The sequence below is a fragment of the Cherax quadricarinatus genome, chromosome 24 (assembly GCF_038502225.1).
Source record: "Cherax quadricarinatus isolate ZL_2023a chromosome 24, ASM3850222v1, whole genome shotgun sequence".
NCBI classification, from domain to species: Eukaryota; Metazoa; Arthropoda; class Malacostraca; order Decapoda; family Parastacidae; genus Cherax; species Cherax quadricarinatus.
The window spans coordinates 7,919,061-7,937,301 of record NC_091315.1 but is presented as its reverse complement, the minus strand read 5'-3'; positions in this window follow the sequence as shown (position 1 = coordinate 7,937,301).

The following is an 18,241-nucleotide window of genomic DNA, read 5'->3' as shown; positions in this document are numbered from 1 at the left end:
TAGCTTCAAGAAGAGCTATGATAAAGCTCATGGAGCGGGAAGAGTGACCGAGTAACGCCAGTAAAGAGGCGGGGCCAGGAGCTATGACTCCACCTATGCAACCACAACTGGGTGAGTACACACACAAAAACAACATAAAAGCACTCGCGCACAAACACACACACGTACTGGTTTTTTCTCATTAGAAACCAGTGGAGTTTTTAGGAGATGGGAGGAATTGACCGATGGGAAAGCAGATGACTACATAATAAGAACACTTCAGACTGGGGGTCGAATGTAGTTATAGCACGAATGTAAAATCCGTCACTGAATAGCAAGAGGCCAACACAAGAGTACGATGAGATCAACAAAACAATGGTGGATACCTTAGCTGAGGTGACCAGAAGGGTCCTCATGCGCAGGGCAAAACCTGGCGCCACATGGGGGACCAGGAACGTGGAGGGCTAAGATGTTAGGGACACTACCGAAGAGAAAGGAGAGGACAAAACAACAAGACTGAAGCTAATATTCACCTTGAACAGTTCTGACATAGGGAATATTACATACAAAAGGCCCCTTGGCACTAGTGATCACGGGGTCCTGTGTTTCTAATGCCTTGCTGAGTTAACAGTGAAGGAGCACAAGGAGAAGAGAGTCCAAAGGTGAGACCTACACAAGTATGAGGCAATTCCTACATGAGGTGCAGTGGGGACGAAGAATAGAGAAAGAGACAGCAAATGAAATGATGGACCACTTGGCCACAAAGTGCAGGGAAACTGAGGAAAAGTTTGTTCCTAGTGGCAATAGACACAATGGGAAGATCAGACTGAGCCCTTGGTTTACCTGAAAATGTATAGGTCAAAGCCAAGTGTACTAAAGCATGGAAAAAGTAAAGAAAGCAAAAGACGCAGGAAAACAAGGAGCTGGGTCGAAGAGCCACAAACGAATATGCATGGATAAGGAGGGAGGCCCAGCCGCAGTATGAGAATGACGAAGCACTGAAAGCCAAATCTGACCCAGAATTGTTACACAGACACATGAGGAGGAAAATGACAGTCGAGGACCAGGTAATCAGGCTGAGGAAGGAAGGAGGTGAGCTCACAAGGAATGACCAGGACGTATGTGAAGGACTAGGCACGAGAATTAGGGAGGTTTTCTCAGAGAAGACAGAAAGACTTCAAGCAAAATAACTAAGGAGTAAGTAAAGAAACTGCTATGTGAATTAAATACTTCGAAGGCGGTGGGCTCAGATAACATCACTCCATGGGTCCTGGGAGAGGGAGCAGAAGCACTGTGTGTGCCGCTAACAACAATCTTCAACAAATCTATTGAAACAGAGCAACTACCTGACGTGTGGAAGACAGCAACTGTAGTCCCAATCTTTAGACAAGAGACAGATAGACAGCATTAAGATACGGACCAGTGTCACTGATATGTATAGTATGTAGGGTCATGGAGAACTATATCAGGGAAAGAGTAGTGGAACATCTAGAAAACGGAATGGGATGATACATGACAACCAGCACGGATTCAAGGATAGAAAATCCGGTGTCACAAATCTACTAAAGTTTTGCGACAAGGTAACCGAATTAAGACAGGAGAGAGAGGAATAGGTAGACTGCATTTTCTTGGCTTTTAAGAAGACTTTTGACACAGTACCACAAACGAAACTGGTATAAAAACTAAAGGAGCAAGCAGGAATAACAGGGAAGCACTGCAATAGATTAGGGAATACTTGACAGGAATGAAACAACGGGTGTTCGTACGATATGAGGTGTCAGAGTGGGTCAGTCAGAGAGCCAGTGCTGTTTCTTCTGTATGTGAATAACATGACAGAAAGTAGAGATTCAGAGGTGTACCTGTTCTCAGACGACGTGAAACTAATGAGGAGTGTACAAGCGGACGAGGATCAGAAAATTCTACAAAGGGATCTGGAAAGGCTGCAAGCCAGGTGTGACAAATGGCTCCTGGAGTTTATCTCCATCAAGTGCAAAGTCATGATGCTTGGGAAAGGATAAATAAGACCGCAGACTGAGTACAGGCTTGGGGCTCAAAGGCTACAAACCTCATTCAAGGAGAAGGATCTTGGAGTGACCATTTACGCCGTGTATATCTGGCCCATTTTGGAATAAGCAGCATCAGTGTCTAACCCAAGTCTGGTCAAGAGCGCCAAGAAATTAGAGAAAGTGCAAAAGTTTGCAACATGATTAGTCCCAGAACTGAGGGGTGTGTTCTATGAGGAGAGGTTAAGAGAACTCATTCTGATGACACACCGGAGAACAGGAGGGATATGATAACGACGTATAAAATACTGAGAGGAACTGACAAGGTGAACAGGGCCAGAATGTTTCAGAGATGGGATCCAGGAACTAGAGGACACAACTGGAAGTTGAGAACTCGGATGAGTCATAATGAAGTTAAGAAGTATTTCTTCAGCCTTAGAGTTGCCAACAGGTGGAACAATCTGGAGAATGAAGTACATAGCTTTAAAAACAGGTACGATAAGGCTCTTATAGCAGGGAGAGAGTGTATCAAGTGTACTACACGAGCTGTGAGTCGACCTTTGCAACCGCATATAAGTAAGTACACACACACACACACACACACACACACACACACACACACACACACACACACCACACACAAACACACACACACACACACACAAAGCACACACACACACACACACACACACACACACACACACACACACACACACACACACACACACACACACACACACACACACACCCCCAACACACACACACACACACACACACACACACACACACACACACACACTGAAAGGAAGCAGGAAGAAAGGAAGGAGATTGAGAAAATCATAACAGAAATAGGTGAAGAGAGGGACGAGATTGTAAATTTTCAGAGAATAGGGGGGTACTCGAAGGTGAGAAACCGACCAATCAAGCTGATTCTCAGGACGGAAACAGTGCGGAACAGGATCCTCCAAGAGAAACCACGATTGAAATACTCGGAAGAGTACAAGAGGGTGTTCCTAGACAGAGACAGAACAAAATCAGAACGACAGCAGCTGAGGGAGAGGACAAAAAAGCGAAAGGAGCTAGGAAAAGAGACAAGGAGGGAACCAGCAGAGGTCTGTCAGAGCAGGACAGAACAGCAAGGGCAAGCACACACACAACTACTCTCAGAACCATACAACCTATCACACCATCCCAACACACCCTACAATCCATACCCACAGCCTCCACCCAACACCAAGCTATAGAACCCCACAGTATGCCACCAGGTCTCCCACCCTCACAGGCCCCCCAAACCACAGTGTTGGAAAGGAAACTGAAGGTATGGTACACAAACGCTGATGGAATAACAAATAAGTGGGAGGAGTGGCAAGAAAGAGTCAAAGAAGCATCACCGGACATCATAGCTCTCACAGAAACCAAGCTTACAGGTATGATAACAGATGCCATCTTTCCAACGGGATACCAAATCCTGAGGAAAGACAGAGGGAACAGGGGGGGTGGAGGAGTGGCGTTGCTGATCAAAAATCGCTGGAATTTTGATGAGCTGGAGAGAGAAGATAGCGGAGAAGAAAGTGATTACATAGTGGGAACACTTCACTCTGGAGGTCCCAAGGTGGTAATAGCAGTGATGTATAACCCACCACAGAACAGCAGGAGGCCAAGGCAAGAGTACGACGAGAGCAATAGAGCGATGGTTGACACACTAGCTAGAGTGGCCAGAAGAGCTCATGCATGCAGGGCAAAGCTCCTGATCATGGGTGACTTTAACCACAAGGAGATAGATTGGGAGAACTTGGACCCACATGGGGGCCAAGATACTTGGAGGGCTAAGATGATGGAGGTGGTACTGGAGAACTTCATGTACCAACACGTAAGGGACACTACAAGAGAGAGAGGAGAGGATGAACCAGCAAGGCTGGACTTAGTATTCACCTTCAGTAGTGCAGATATCGAGGACATCACATATGAAAGACCCCTTGGGGCCAGTGACCATGTGGTTGTAAGCTTCGAATACACAGTAGAGCTACAAGTGGAGGGAGAAGCAGGAAGGCCAGGACGAATGAAGCCAAACTACAAGAAAGGGGACTACACAGGAATGAGGAACTACCTGAACGGGGTTCAGTGGGACAGAGAACTGGCAGGGAAACCAGTTAATGAGATGATGGAATATGTAGCAATAAAATGCAAGGAGGCTGAGGAGAGGTTTGTACCCAAGGGTAACAGGAGTAATGAAAAAGCCAGGATGAGCCCATGGTTTACCCAAAGGTGCAGGGAGGCAAAGACCAAGTGTGCTAGGGAATGGAAGAAATATAGAAGGCAAAGGACCCAGGAGAATAAGGAGAACAGTCGTAGAGCCAGAAATGAATATGCACAGATAAGAAGGGAGGCCCAAAGACAATATGAAAATGACATAGCAGCGAAAGCCAAATCTGATCCGAAACTGTTGTACAGCCACATCAGGAGGAAAACAACAGTCAAGGACCAGGTAATCAGGCTAAGGAAGGAAGGAGGAGAGACAACAGGAAATGACCGGGAAGTATGTGAAGAACTCAACAAGAGATTCAAAGAAGTGTTCACAGAGGAGACAGAAGGGACTCCAGAAAGACGGAGAGGTGGGGCACACCACCAAGTGCTGGACACAGTGCACACAACCGAGGAAGAAGTGAAGAGGCTTCTGAGTGAGCTAGATACCTCAAAGGCAATGGGGCCAGATAACATCTCCCCATGGGTATTGAGAGAGGGAGCAGAGGCGCTATGTGTACCCCTAACAACAATATTCAATACATCTATCGAAACAGGGAGATTGCCTGAGGCATGGAAGACAGCAAATGTAGTCCCAATCTTTAAAAAAGGAGACAGACATGAAGCACTAAACTACAGACCAGTGTCACTGACATGTATAGTATGCAAAATCATGGAGAAGATTATCAGGAGAAGAGTGGTGGAACACCTAGAAAGGAATGATCTCATCAACAGCAGCCAGCATGGTTTCAGGGACGGGAAATCCTGTGTCACAAACCTACTGGAGTTCTATGACATGGTGACAGCAGTAAGACAAGAGAGAGAGGGGTGGGTGGATTGCATTTTCTTGGACTGCAAGAAGGCGTTTGACACAGTTCCACACAAGAGATTGGTGCAAAAACTGGAGGACCAAGCAGGGATAACAGGGAAGGCACTACAATGGATCAGGGAATACTTGTCAGGAAGACAGCAGCGAGTCATGGTACGTGGCGAGGTGTCAGAGTGGGCACCTGTGACCAGCGGGGTCCCGCAGGGGTCAGTCCTAGGACCAGTGCTGTTTCTGGTATTTGTGAACGACATGACGGAAGGAATAGACTCTGAGGTGTCCCTGTTTGCAGATGACGTGAAGTTGATGAGAAGAATACACTCGATCGAAGACCAGGCAGAACTACAAAGGGATCTGGACAGGCTGCAGAACTGGTCCAGCAATTGGCTCCTGGAGTTCAATCCCACCAAGTGCAAAGTCATGAAGATTGGGGAAGGGCAAAGAAGGCCGCAAACGGAGTACAGTCTAGGGGGTCAGAGACTACAAACCTCACTCAAGGAAAAAGATCTTGGGGTGAGTATAACACCAGGCACATCTCCTGAAGCGCACATCAACCAAATAACTGCTGCAGCATATGGGCGCCTAGCAAACCTCAGAACAGCATTCCGACATCTTAATAAGGAATCGTTCAGGACCCTGTACACCGTATACGTTAGGCCCATATTGGAGTATGCGGCACCAGTTTGGAACCCACACCTAGCCAAGCACGTAAAGAAACTAGAGAAAGTGCAAAGGTTTGCAACAAGACTAGTCCCAGAGCTAAGAGGTATGTCCTACGAGGAGAGGTTAAGGGAAATCAACCTGACGACACTGGAGGACAGGAGAGATAGGGGGGACATGATAACGACATACAAAATACTGAGAGGAATTGACAAGGTGGACAAAAACAGGATGTTCCAGAGATTGGACACAGTAACAAGGGGACACAGTTGGAAGCTAAAGACACAGATGAATCACAGGGATGTTAGGAAGTATTTCTTCAGCCACAGAGTAGTCAGTAAGTGGAATAGTTTGGGAAGCGATGTAGTGGAGGCAGGATCCATACATAGCTTTAAGCAGAGGTACGATAAAGCTCACGGCTCAGGGAGAGTGACCTAGTAGCGATCAGTGAAGAGGCGGGGCCAGGAGCTCGGACTCGACCCCCGCAACCTCAACTAGGTGAGTACAACTAGGTGAGTACACACACACACACACACACACACACACACACACACACACACACACACACACACACACACGCACACATACACCAAAAATTATTCAGGGTGCAGCACCAGTATGGAACCCACACCAGAGAAAACGTTTAAAACTGGAGGAAGTGCAAAAATATGCAACGAAGCTAGCTACAGAACAACGGGATATGAGCTACGAAGAAAGGCTTATGGAAGTGAAACTAACAGCCCTTGTGCATAGCACCAGGGAAGACAATATAACAGCATACATAATACTCAGAAGAATTTATAGCACACACTGGGACAGGCTATTTGAGAGGCAGGAAATAGACACTAGGGCAGAGTTGGACGCTAAAGTTACAGATGAGTCACAGAGATGTCAAGAAGTATTTCTATAGTCTAAGGGTGGTAGGAAAATGGAATGTCCCCGAATGAAGAAGAGGTGCAGGCAGAGTCCATACATAGTTATAAGAATAGGTACGATAGGGCCATCAAGGGTAGAAGTGAATCTAGCAAGTGGCAAAATCCCAAGGCAAGTGCAAATCCTAGGCACTAGAGTGGATGACCATCTGGCAGAGTCACATCGTTAATTTTTCTATATTCTGTGCAGAATTCTGTTCCATAGTCAGAAACAATATTGTTTCAGACTATGGAATAGAACTCTTCTCCAGGCTGAGGGACTGACAGCCTCAAATCTACATCTTCAAGGGTGATGGACAGACTTCGTCTTCACATCTCTACTGCTCCTGCCTACTTTCTGTAGTCGACTGATGAAACCTACTGTGTAGACGAAACGTTTTGGAATTAATACTCCTAAATGATGCCTATGTGTCTTACCAACAGTCATCAGTCCCATTACTGAATGTCCGTAAATTAGTTTAAATAAAATACATCCAATAAACTCTTGTTCACTCGCTCTGATGACAAAGTAACAAGGGTAAATCTTCATCCTAGTCCTTTGGATATTCTTCGCTGTATGTCGTCATCATGGTCTTCAGTGTCTGGTGCACCTTGGGACTGCTAGTGTCTCACAGACAAGGTGGAAAATATTAACAAACGGGCAAAGTCTCTCAAAACATCTCTGAAGTAAAGTTGCTACCCATATCCCAGAATTAATCTAATCTGAGAAAACAACTAACAATGTCCGTTCAGTACTCCTACTGTTAATTTTTCTCTTACACACTGCCAGCAACCTGGAGAATGATTTTTAGTCATGAAGAGGGTCCAGAAGCACAGTTTTTTTTTTTTTTTTTTTTTTTTGGGGGGGGGGGGGTTGCCATACTGTTGGGAAGTGTCACAACCCTCTCAATAATAATATATTACAAGTGGGAGAATAATGTTCAAACTGTAAAAATTTTGTTGGAAACACTTCGGTCAAACCGCCCTGTGACACAATAGTAGGCACATTAGGATTAATAATGAAAGTGTACAATTTTGCATAAGGAAGTAACTATGTTCTTTTATATCTTCCTATTATTTCACAAAAATCAGCCAGATTAATCAAATCGGCGCTTAATAACTTCCGCAACCATCAAGCAATATCCCGATGCTAGGGAAAGGGAAAGGTAAGTCCACTTCCTTGGATGAAGAGCTTCTTGCCAACATCAAGGTAAAATAATATAATAATATTATACAATTTCGAGGCCAAAAGTGGCAAAAAGGCACCTGGAGACTCCATTAAAAATACCCACCTTATTCTAAGCAGGAAACACGAGTCTTGAAATTCTGAAGCCTATTAGAGAAGCATTTCTTTAGCTATCACATGGAAAGAAAATTTTGAAATTCCCATGTAATATTGTACACATGTCTCCTACACATGCAAATAAGTCCCATGAATGTTGACGTTGAAAAACTCAAGCTGATCTATTAACGTATTCTCCAGTAACAAACGAAACAAGCCCAATTTTTTCAGTTTTTTTTTTCTCATTTCTATTCTGTTTCAAATTGTCTACAGTACTGTAAGAAAAAATATTTTATTTTGATTTAAAAAAAAATTGATAAAATTGACAAAAAGTGGGCAAATTGGCATCCATTCAGCAAAAAATTAATAAAGAAAATATTTCCAATTAAGATACATCAGCATTTAGGGTTTGATTCCGACCAGAAGAGGTATTTTTTAGTTATTACGTAGGAAACAATTTGCTTCATAAATTTTACAAAATGAAATTAACCCAACTCACACTGAGTGACGAACTTTGTATCAACGTTGATCACCAACATTAAAAAATGAAGACAAACAAACAATTCTTCTCTAATTGATCTGATCCCATCAATTCGAAGTTTTAAACAGTTTCAGCAAAAATTTAAATTTGTGCCAACTCACACTAATGAATTATCATCCTTCTTACAGAATGCATCGTCAGTAACATTCTGAAGCCGATCACAAGAATCATTCTTTGCTTCTAGAATCAAAATAAATTATTTATTATTTTTTTTATTATCACACTGGCCGATTCCCACCAAGGCAGGGTGGCCCGAAAAAGAAAAACTTTCACCATCATTCACTCCATCACTGTCTTGCCAGAAGGGTGCTTTACACTACAGTTTTTAAACTGCAACATTAACACCAGTTGGGATTTACGCCATTCAATAGCAGCATGAGCCTCGTATTCAGCAAACCACACTAATGTCGCAAATTTGAAGCCGATCCGATGAATCATTCTCCAGTTATGGCACATTTCCATCGATTCCAAGTTGTTTTACTACATCAACGAATTTGCTAGCAAGTAAACAAAACTTAATGGGTACTATCCTGGCCCTAATATTCATGAAATATTATCACTGAATCTCTTCAGAAATGGTAAACAAAGATTTATTGATCGTGACTGAACGAAAATAAAAACTTCACACTATTTTATACATAAACTGGTCAAATCTGAGCCAGCATTTTGAAATTCACTCTCCACCGTCATAGAATTAGATGGAACCCATTTTTTCAACTTTTGAAACTTCCCCAGTGAGAGTTTTGGTAATAATTCGAGGTAATCCTGTATTTGGTGGTATGGGACGAGAACACGCCAGTTGTTTCACGAAGCTGGTTCTTTTTTTCAATAAATAATTGTTGAAACTTGAAAGAAAATTGGATGATGCGTTCTCTTGTTATGAAGGGAGCAAAGTGAAAGGTGTCCCAGTGCGGAATAACATTTGGTATTCACAAATTATCAAATAGATACTAATATCACGGCTTCTTCAACAAAAATGGGAAATTCGGACATACGCACCTAATTTAATTTAAACCTTCCAATAAGAAACACTAATTTTGAAATCAACGTAAAGAGGAATTTCCTTATCTCAGGGCTTGGAGGAATTTCCTTATCTCAGGGCTTGGACTTCCAGCAAGCGTGCGTGAGCGTGTTAGGAGCAAATGGAGACAAATGATTTTTAGGACTTGACGTGCTGTTGGAGTGTGATCAGAGTAATATTTATGAGGGAATTCAGGGAAACAGGCAGGCCGGACTCGAGTCCTGGAGGTGGGAAGTACAGTGCCAGCACTCTGAAGGAGGGGTGCTGATGTTTCAGTTGTATAACTGTAGTGTAATCGCGCCTCTGGCAAGACAGTGATGGATGAATAATGATGTAAATTTTTCTTTTTCGGGTCACCCTGCCTTGGTGGGAAACGGCCGATGTGTTAATAATAATAAAAAAAATTAAGCTTGAAGTCTTTCAGGAGTTGAATGATCAAGTTATCAGCATTGAACCGTGCAGGCATTTAGATAAGATACTCATAAATTACTCCAAGAAAATGTATATTTAATTTTGCAGGTTTCTTTTATATAAAAGGCAGTTTCTGCCCATCTGAAGACAAAATAAAGCCGAATCTTTCTCTAAGTAAGATTTATCAGCGTTAAAAAGTTGAAGTAAATATGCATAAAAGTAATAAATTTGGATTTATTAAATGAACACAGCAATTTATTTCTGATCAGAAAAGACATTCTCCAGTTTTTTCTCATAAACCAGTTTGATTAAGAAAATTAGCATGTTAAATCTTACACAAACTAACAATCAAGGCAAAGGTTTTATTGAGGAAAGCACATCAGCTAGAAGAGGCATTTTCCAGTCACTGCAGAGAATCCCACTAGATGTGCATCGATACAGTCTAAAATCATCAGATTTTCCAACGCTCATGAAAAATGTTGCATTCACATTAGATTTAAGCAAGATAAAGATAATTCCAGATCCGGAGCCCCTCACCAACATCAGTGAAAAATAATGCATTAACGTGAAAAATACTATAACATTTCGTGATGAAAATATTGGCAAATGGTACATATACAATCCATTAATAATACCAACATCTGCTAAGAAGGATACACCGTTGTTTTGCAGCCCATCAGAGAAGATATTTTTCCAGTTAATACACAGAAACAAAGGCTGTTAAGAACCTATGCAACACTGTGTTAAGGACAGATCAACATGCAAATAATCCCATTAATCTTGCCCAATATACTGAACACCAACGTTGAAAATTTGCAGTCAGTCGAATATGGTATTCTCGAGTAATATATGAAAATTTTTGAGAAAGAAACGAAATATGTTGATGAGAAATGTCCTGAAAATATGAATGTACCGGATTTCTTTCCTCATTTATATTCAGTTTCAAATTCTCTACAATTTTAAGAAAAAATGTTTGATTGTCATTTTTTACGAAAAACCAATTTGATAAAATTAAGTAAATAAATCGGGAAAACTGGCCGCCGCTTAACCCAAAATCCATATAAAAATACTTTCAATTAAGATACACTAACGTTTACGGTTTAAAGCCGATCAGAAATACGTTCTCTAGCTATTACATCGGAAATAATTTATTTAATAAAATTGGCAAATAAAGCTTAATGGGTACTACCATGGCTATAAGATGCATCAGTCATTTAAATATTGATGCCATTCAAAAGAATGAAACGAAAAATTACTTTACGACATTGAACGGGATAGTTTCTACACTGTAGTTCAGTGTATACAAATGTTAGGTTCTAAATCTGTGAAAAGAAATTAACCATAGCACTTGTAAACTAATTAATATAAATCTCAATTTGAATGAGAAAAAGACTTAAGGGGCTCTGGTAAACAGTAATCTAAAGCCAAGTTAAGAGCAGTGCATACGTGCTAGCAATAATGCAATAGAATTCTTGGCTTCGTATCAAGAAGTGTAAATATTAGAAGTCCTCAGGTTATTCCTCTACTTTACATATGCTGTTCTGGTCTCCATATTATAGAATGAGCATAAAAGTGCTGTATATATTTTGGTAGAATTACCGACAATATGTAAAGTAAAAGGACACAAGTGGGGAGCGAAACGTTGCCACAATAAAATGTCACATTAGTTGCACTTGTGTCCTTTTACTTTACATAAATGTGCAGGAAAATATACAGACAAGGATGATTCCTTGTTACAGAAATTTTTCTTGCGAGAATGGAAAAATAGCACTGAATTTACATAAGACAGGACTTGGAGCAATGGGTTCGAGTTGAAAATGTTTATATCTATAAAGATAATAGAGTTGGCAATAGAGTTGTGAATGAGTGGAACAAACTCCAAAGTAGTGTGAATGCAGCAAGAACTTTTGGTTGCCTTAGAAAAGGCTGGATAAGCAGGAGAAGAGTCAGAAGACAGGAAAAGCTAAACACACAAGACAGATCAAGTGATAAGAAGAGAAGAAGCAAACGTCACTAGTGTTCTGAAAATTAGAGTATTTTAAAATATATAAATATAAGAACATAAGAAAGGAGGAACACTGCAGCAGGCCCGTTGGCCCATACTAGGCAGGTCCTTTACAAATCATCCCAATAACAATCATTTGACCAACCCAATTTTCAATGCCACCCAAGAAACAAGCTCCGATGTGCAAGTCCCTCTCAAATCCAACCCCTCCCACTCATGTACTTATCCAACCTAAATTTGAAACTACCCTAGATTTGAAACTACCCCTAAATTTGAAACTACCCCTAAATTTGAAACTACCCCTAAATTTGAAACTACCCCTAAATTTGAAACTACCCCTAAATTTGAAACTACCCCTAAATTTGAAACTACCCCTAAATTTGAAACTACCCATAAATTTGAAACTACCCATAAATGTGATAAAGGTAGATGTGTACTGCACACAAGACTAAAATTTTTGCTAGAAATGTTTGCGCATGTCTGAATCGACAAAGGGAAGTCTGTGGAGCCTAGAAGAGGTTTAGAGTTTTAGCAAAAAAACGATTAATAGAATGTCTATAATCTCTAACATGACAACCCCTCAAGGGAGGTTCCTTGACGCTGGCGAGGGGCTCTTGATCCAGGGAATTGGATCTGTGCTCCAGTTCCCTGAACTGAGCCTGAATACCTTCCACCCCCTCCCTACATGCGCTGTATAATCCTACGGATTTAGCTCTCCCCCATGATTATAATAATAATAATAATCTAACGTGACAAAAAGTAGGTATCTACGAGGTGAACACATAGCGCTTCTCTACTTCCTTCTGAAAGATAATCAGTGTTGAGATTACTTAATCATCGTCGCTTTTATGTGTAATTTACTCTTGTTTCTCTGCGTAGTCCTTTTCTTGCTTTTTTTTTATCGTAATGGTTTAAGTTCTGTGATGATTTTGCACCACGCTCATGCTCCAGGTCTCCTTCAGTGCTCCTGTGTTCTCTTATTCATATGTACCACAACTACTGCTATTTATATCACCTCTATTACATACTTTGCTATTACCTCTATTCTTAGCAAATCGATTATTTTTACTACTGCTACTAAAATTATTATTTATACTATTTCTGCTACAACCACTACTGCTAATTCTATCACTACTACTACGACGGCAACTTCTACTATCATTGTTGCTACTACTTCTTCTACTACCACTACTACTACAACTACTATTACTACTAGTACCACCACTGTTTTTATCACCACCACTACTACTACTTATTTTCCTTTCCTCTTACCGTCCTTCACTCAGTTGTTATTTAATATTGGTCCAGCATAGACCGAAATGTCGTTGTATGTTTCGTCTCCTAAGTGCATGTTATTTCTGTTATCCTACCTATTCGCGTTTTGACCCTATTTATAACCGTCTCGATCATATTCCGGGTCATGACTAGGCCTTACTAGGTGGCCGCCAACAAACCGGGTAATCTTATCTCTTTGGATGGTAACTCCACGGATTGACTTTGCAGGGTACATTATATGAAGGGTTTCCACTAGATGCCTTCTCTCTGTTTGTACTATTGCGTCACTGATACTTTGTTGGGCAAGGGTGGTGGAATTAATGAGTGATGATGTACTTAAACTCTCCTCGAATCAATGACTGTCCACCTACCAGTCCACAGATTTAAAATAACATTGTGGCCTCTGCCTGCCTGCCTGCCTGCCTGCCTGCCTGCCTGCCTGCCTGCCTGCCTGCCTGCCTGCCTGCCTGCCTGCCTGCCTGCCTGCCTGCCTGCCTGCCTGCCTCAACCAGCGGACCAAACTATCTGATCTCAATTAATTAATATTCCTCCCAGAGGCAACGATTTAATATAGTTTTCACCAGGAATCTTAGTTATTTAATTAAATGTCGTTTAAGTCTTCCTAAACAGATAATGAACCTTAGTCCCGCTAATGAAGGTTTAGCAGTCACTTTTAAGGTTAATTTCGCGCTTTGGTGAAAGATTTTGACTATTTATATGCAAAATTTTCGTCACACATTAAAGTTGCAATTCATCAGAACACTATCAACATGAATACTTTGTTCACTAAAACTGGAATTAAAATACTCTCTGTGTTTATATATAATCTGAGTTACGTATCTGAGAGATATGTTGATGCTCCTGAGAGATACTCCCTGAAAGATAAACACTTCCCTGTGTATATATTATGGAAATATATGCATATTCCATAATATATACACTGTATATGTTACAAAATATTCAGATACACATCTTTGTGTATATTCCAGTTCCTTCATTTACTGTACACGTTATGAAGGCTCTTCCTGTGTCTTTATGAGGTTGCTTGGTTTAAAGCCTATCGATAGAGTTAGCGTGCAGTGAAAGAGTTATCGGCGAGTTACCATGCAGTCATTAAGACTGTACGGTAACTCTGTCACCTTTGAAAGAAATCCACACCTTAGGGTACATATCCTGTCACCTAATGAGACACACAATATAAGTACCCAAATAAATATAAATATTTATGAGGAAGAGTCGAAATAATTAAGATTTTCTTTCGGCCTCACAAATAATTTTAAACTTTTACAATAGTTTTACGTAATGAATTATTTAGACTTAACCTCGAGTAATCCAATAGTCAAATAATGTCAATTCTTTCACTGGGATTCTTGTACTGTCTGCTAACATAATAATAATAATAATAATAATAATAATAATAATAATAATAATAATAATAATAATAATAATAATAATAATAATAATATTATTATTATTATTATTATTATTATTGTTATTATTATTATTATTATTATTTTTATTATTATTATTATTATTATTATTATTATTATTATTATTATTATTATTATTATTATTAACACATCGGCCGTCTCCCGCCAAGGCAGGGTGTCCCAAAAAAGAAAAACTTACATCATTCACTCCATCACTGTCTTGCCAGACGGATGCTTTACACTACAGTTATAAAACTGCAACATTAACACCCCTCCTTCAGAGTGCCAGCACTGTACATCCCATCTCCAGGCCTGGTGGCTAAAGCTCCCGCTTCACACACGGAGGGCCCGGGTTCGATTCCCGGCGGGTGGAAACATTTCGACACGTTTCCTTACACCTGTTGTCCTGTTCACCTAGCAGCAAATAGGTACCTGGGTGTTAGTCGACTGGTGTGGGTCGCATCCTGGGGGACAAGATTAAGGATCCCAATGGAAATAAGTTAGACAGTCCTCGATGACGCACTGACTTTCTTGGGTTATCCTGGGTGGCTAACCCTCATGGGTTAAAAAATCCGAACGAAATCTTATCTTATCTTAAGTCCGGCCTGCCGGTTTCCCTGAATCCCTTCATAAATGTTACCTTGTTTACACTCCAACAGCACGTCAAGTCCTAAAAAACCTTTTGTCTCCATTCACTTCTATCTATCATGCTCACGCATCCTTGCTGGAAGTCCAAGCCCCTCGCACACAAAACCTCCTTTACCCTCTTCCTCCTTCCAATCTTTCCTAGGCCTACCCCAACCTCGCCTTCCCTCTACTACAGATTTATACGCACTCGAAATCATTCTACTTCTTGCCATCCTCTCTATATGTCCGAACCACCTCAGTAATCCCTCCTCAGCCCTCTGGATAATAGTTTTGGTAATCTTGCACCTCCTCCTAATCTCCAAACTACGGATTCCCTGCATTATATTTACATCGCACATTGCCCTCAGACATGACCTTTCCACTGCCTGCAGCCTTCTCCTTGGTACAATATTCACCACCCATGCTTTACATCCATATAAGAGAGTTGGTATAACTATACCTTCATACATTCCCTGTTTCGCTTCCATGGATAAAGTTCTTTGTCTCCACAAACTCCTCAGTGAACCATTCATTTTTCCCCTCGTCAATTCTATGATTCACCTCATTTTTCCTAGACCCATCTGCTGACATGTTCACTCCCAAATATCTGAACACATTCACCCCCTCCATACTCTCTCCCTCCACTCTGATATCCAGTCTTTCGTTACCTAATTTCTTTGTTATCTTCATCACCTTACTTTTTTCCTATATTCACATTTATTTTCCTTCTTTTACATACCCTATCAAACACATCAACCAACCTTTGCAACTTCTCTTCAGAATGTCCCAAAAGCACAGTGTCATCAGCAAAGAGCAACTGTGACAACTCTCACTTTTTGTTAGAGTTTTATCTTTTAACGTCACACTTCATGTACTAGAATGCTATACAATACCGACAAGATGAAAACGGAGACACATGTGCAACATTCTTGTACAACTTGTCAGACACTGTAACATCATGGAATCTTGGCTCAGAGGACATCTACATGACCTTCTTCACGGCTACTACAACTTACCCTGGGGAAATCCCACTTACCCTGGGGAATCCCACTTACCCTGGGGAATCCCACCTATCAGTGACTAGGCCCTCGTCTGCTACCTGTCCCTTTCCATCTGATGTTAGTATATAAGTGCCAGCCTCCTTGTCTGTGCTCCAGAATTTTTAGGGCTACGGTGCTCTTCACACCAGCTCCAAGGCTCAAGAACTGATTACCTCATCTTCTCTATATAGTTCTATTGTCTTCAAATTATGTCCTAGAATCTGTATTGATAAAGCCACTGGATGGCGAAACGTCTACAGTAGATACCCAGATGTTACACATGTGTCTCAGTTCCCACACCTCTTGCCAACTCCCGAGCCTTCTACTACAACTCCATCTAAAAATATATTGTGTGATGGTAACATCACACATCCCTGTCTAAGGCCTACTTTTACTAGGAAATAATCTCACTCTCTCCTACAAACTCTAACCTGAGCTTCACTATCCTTGTAGAAACTCTTCACTGCTATCAATAACCTACTTTCTATTCCTTTTTACCCTTATCTAAATACTGTTCACCTATATGTTTCACTGTAAACACTTGGTCTACCCCCCCCCCCCCGCTACCCTTCCAAAAGCCTCCTTGTTCATCTGCAATCCTACTCTCCATCTTACTCTTAAATCTTTCAATAATAATTCTACCATGCACTCTAGCATGTATACTCAACAGACTTATTCCCCTATAATTTTTACACTCTCTTTTGTCGCCTTTGCCTTTATAAAAAGCAACTATGCATGCTTTCTGTCAATCCCTAGGTACCGTACCCTCTTCCATACATTTATTAAATAGAAGCACTAACAACTCCAAAACTATATCCCCACCTGCTTTTAACATTTCTATCTTTATCCCATCAATCCCAGCTGCCTTACCCGCTTTCATTCTACTCACTGCCTCACGAACTTCCCCCACACTCTCAAATGGCTCTTCCTCACTCCTAGAAGATGTTATTCCTCCTTGTCTTATACACGAAATCACAGCTTTCCCATCTTCACCAGCATTTAACAATTTCTCAAAACATTGCCTCCATCTTCTCGATACCTCTAACTCTCCATTTACTAACTCTTCTCTCCTATTTTTAACTATCAAATCCATTCGTTCCTTAGGCTTTCTCAGCTTGTTAATCTCACTACAAAACTATTTTTCATAAAAAAATTTGATAACTCACCATCTCTCTAATTTACTCTCTTTTTACATTGCTTGACCAGTCTCTTAATCTCTCTTTTTCTCTATATACTCTTCCCTCCTTACATCACTTCTATTTTGTAAAAACCTCTCATATGCTAACTTTTTCTCTCTTTACATCATTTCCACCAATCGCTCCTCTTCCCTCCTGCACCCACTTTCCTGTAACAACAAACTTCTGCTGAACACTCTAACACTACATTTTTAAACCTTCCACATACATCTTCGACCCCATTGCCTAATACTCTCAACAGCCCATCTGTCCTCCAGTAGTTGTTTATATCTTACCCTAACTGCCTCCTCCTTTAGTTTATAAACATTCGCCTCTCTCTTACTTGCTTCTTCCATTTTCCTTGTATCCTGTCTACCTTTTACTCTCACTGTAAGCTACAACTAGAAAGTGATCTGATATATCTGTGGCCTCTCTATAAACATGTATATCCTGAAGTCTACCCAACAGTTTTTATCTACCAATACATAGTCCGACAAACTACTGTTATTATGTACTATGTCGTATCTTGTATACTTATTTATCCTCTTTTTTTAAAAATATGTATTACCTATAACCAAACTCCTTTCTATACAAAGTTCAATCAAGGGCTCCCTGTTATCATTTACACCTGGCACCCCAAACTTACCTACCACACCCTCTCTAAAAGTTTCTCCTACTTTAGCATTCAGGTCCCCTACCACAATTACTCTCTCACTTGGTTCAAAAGTTCCTACACACTCACTGAACATCTCTCAAAATCTCGCTCTCTCTCTCTCTCTCTCTCCTCTACACTCCTCTCTTCTCTAGGTGTATA